We start from the raw sequence: 3,499 nt of genomic DNA, 5'->3' as shown, positions 1-3,499 counted from the left end.
GTGTCTGTGTGTTTGTCTGTGTGTGTGTGTGTCTGTGTGTGTGTGTGTGTGTGTGTGTATCAGTCAGAGGTGAAGCTGGAAGTTGAAGTTCTCCACATCTTCAGGACAGAGGAGTTTACACTGCTGTGTGTTTCTCAGTAACATGACCAGCTGAGATTATTCTCTTATTAACCTGAAGAGAGAGAATAAAGAGAGACTGCTGAGGGGATGAGTGTTTATAGCTGAAGAGAGAGAGAATAAAGAGAGACTGCTGAGGGGATGAGTGTTTATAGCTGAAGAGAGAGAGAATAAAGAGAGACTGCTGAGGGGATGAGTGTTTATAGCTGAAGAGAGAGAGAATAAAGAGAGACTGCTGAGGGGATGAGTGTTTATAGCTGAAACGAGAGAGAATAAAGAGAGACTGCTGAGGGGATGAGTGTTTATAGCTGAAGAGAGAGAGAATAAAGAGAGACTGCTGAGGGGATGAGTGTTTATAGCTGAAACGAGAGAGAATAAAGAGAGACAGCTGAGGGGATGAGTGTTTATAGCTGAAGAGAAAGAGAATAAAGAGAGACAGCTGAGGGGATGAGTGTTTATAGCTGAAGAGAAAGAGAATAAAGAGAGACAGCTGAGGGGATGAGTGTTTATAGCTGATAGAACACCAGGCACTACATGTTTCTTTTGTATCTAAAACAGATAAAACATTAGGATGTGTTTTAATAGATAAATATCTAACAGTGATTTAGGAAGTGCTGAGTATGTGATCTTTCTCTCTCTCTCTCTCTCTCTCTCTCTCTCTCTCTCTCTCTCTTTCCCTCTCTCTCACACACACACACACACACACACTGTCAGATAAACACAATTCACCTTGAATCAGAATATAATGTTTATTTAACCGAGAGTTAAAAACTGCATGTGGGTCAGATCAGGAAATCAGGACACGCAATGTTACACAACACACACAACTGCTCGATATTTAAAATATAATGAATCTACACACACAATAGTTTACAATTACAACAAACTGTTTCTTTGTTTGTTTGTTTGTTTACCAGTTACTCCAGATTCTTCTTGTTTTTTTCTAGTTTAAAATGTCCTGATCGCTGCACCAGGTAACAATGATGGAGTTGTGTAATACCTGGAGTTGTGTAATAATAAGAGTTGTGCAATCTGATGTGAACTTATCTAAACTTCCAGCAGGTGTGCTCCAGGTTCTTCAGGTTGGTTGGATATTGTTTTCAGATCAGACTCTGCTGCAGAAGTTTAGTGAGACTCAGATCTGGACTTTGACTTGACCACTGGAGAACATTAACGTTTTTGCTGCATTGCTTTGCTCTCATGTCTGGGGTCGTCATCCTGCTAAAATGTGAAGGGTTAAGGCTAATATCTTCTTGTTGGTCACTTCATCTGTACTGCCTCCAATTATGAAAATAAGCCCAGGTTCTGAGGACAGAAAGTGTTCCAGGAGCAGAATGCTGCAAACACCATGTGTCACTGTAAAGACCGTGTTATTGGAGGTGTTGCCTGTGTTATTGGAGGTGTTGCCTGTGTTATTGGAGGTGTGGTCTGAGGTGTGGCATGCGTTATTGGAGGTGTGGTCTGAGGTGTTACCTGCGTTATTGGAGGTGTGGCCTGCATTATTGGAGATGTGGCCTGCAATATTGGAGGTGTGGCCTGCATTGCTAGAGGCATGGCCTGTGTTATTGGAGGTGTGGCCTATGTTATTGGAGGTGTGGTCTGCGTTATTGGAGGTGTTACCTGTGTTATTGGAGGTGTGGCCTGCGTTGGGGTTGTACCACACAGTGAATGGTAGTGTTGTGTATATAGTGTTGTATATGTGGTGTTGTGCATATAGTGTTGTGTATGTGGTGTTGTGTATATAGTGTTGTGTATGTGGTGTTGTGTATATAGTGTTGTGTATGTGGTGTTGTGTATGCAGTGTTGTGTATGTGGTGTTGTGTATATAGTGTTGTGTATGTAGTGTTGTGTGTGTAGTGTTGTATATATTGTTGTGTATGTGGTGTTGTGTATATAGTGTTGTGTATGTGGTGTTGTGTATATAGTGTTGTGTATGTGGTGTTGTGTATATAGTGTTGTGTATGTGGTGTTGTGTATATAGTGTTGTGTATGTGGTGTTGTGTATGCAGTGTTGTGTGTGTAGTGTTGTATATATTGTTGTGTATGTGGTGTTGTGTATATAGTGTTGTGTATATAGTGTTGTGTGTGTAGTGTTGTATATATTGTTGTGTATGTGGTGTTGTGTATATAGTGTTGTGTGTGTAGTGTTGTGTATATAGTGTTGTGTATGTGGTGTTGTGTGTGTAGTGTTGTGTATATAGTGTTGTGTATGTGGTGTTGTGTGTGTAGTGTTGTGTATATAGTGTTGTGTTGTGTGTGTAGTGTTGTATATAGTGTTGTGTATGTAGTGTTGTGTATATAGTTTTGTGTATATAGTGTTGTGTATGCGGTGTTGTGTATATAGAGTTGTGTATGCAGTGTTGTGTATATAGTGTTGCGTATGCGGTGTTGTGTATATAGTGTTGTGTATGTGGTGTTGTGTATATAGTGTTGTGTATGTGGTGTTGTGTGTGTAGTGTTGTGTATATAGTGTTGTGTATGTGGTGTTGTGTATGCAGTGTTGTGTATATAGTGTTGTGTATATAGTGTTGTGTATGTGGTGTTGTGTATGCAGTGTTGTGTATATAGTGTTGTGTATATAGTGTTGTGTATGTGGTGTTGTGTATGCAGTGTTGTGTATATAGTGTTGTGTATGCAGTGTTGTGTATATAGTGTTGTGTATGTGGTGTTGTGTATATAGTGTTGTGTATATAGTGTTGTGTATGTGGTGTTGTGTATGCAGTGTTGTGTATATAGTGTTGTGTATGTAGTGTTGTGTATATAGTGTTGTGTATGCGGTGTTGTGTATATAGTGTTGTGTATGTGGTGTTGTGTATGCAGTGTTGTGTATATAGTGTTGTGTATGTGGTGTTGTGTGTGTAGTGTTGTGTATATAGTGCTGTGTATGTGGTGTTGTGTGTGTAGTGTTGTGTATATAGTGTTGTGTATGTGGTGTTGTGTATGCAGTGTTGTGTATATAGTGTTGTGTATGTAGTGTTGTGTATATAGTGTTGTGTATGCGGTGTTGTGTATATAGTGTTGTGTATGTGGTGTTGTGTATGCAGTGTTGTGTATATAGTGTTGTGTATGTAGTGTTGTGTATATAGTGTTGTGTATGCGGTGTTGTGTATATAGTGTTGTGTATGTGGTGTTGTGTATGCAGTGTTGTGTATATAGTGTTGTGTATGTGGTGTTGTGTGTGTAGTGTTGTGTATATAGTGCTGTGTATGTGGTGTTGTGTGTGTAGTGTTGTGTATATAGTGTTGTGTATGTGGTGTTGTGTATGCAGTGTTGTGTATATAGTGTTGTGTATGTAGTGTTGTGTATATAGTGTTGTGTATGCGGTGTTGTGTATATAGTGTTGTGTATGTGGTGTTGTGTATGCAGTGTTGTGTATATAGTG

The sequence above is a fragment of the Hemibagrus wyckioides genome, linkage group LG09 (assembly GCF_019097595.1).
Source record: "Hemibagrus wyckioides isolate EC202008001 linkage group LG09, SWU_Hwy_1.0, whole genome shotgun sequence".
Lineage (NCBI taxonomy): Eukaryota > Metazoa > Chordata > Actinopteri > Siluriformes > Bagridae > Hemibagrus > Hemibagrus wyckioides.
This window is presented reverse-complemented; position numbering follows the sequence as displayed.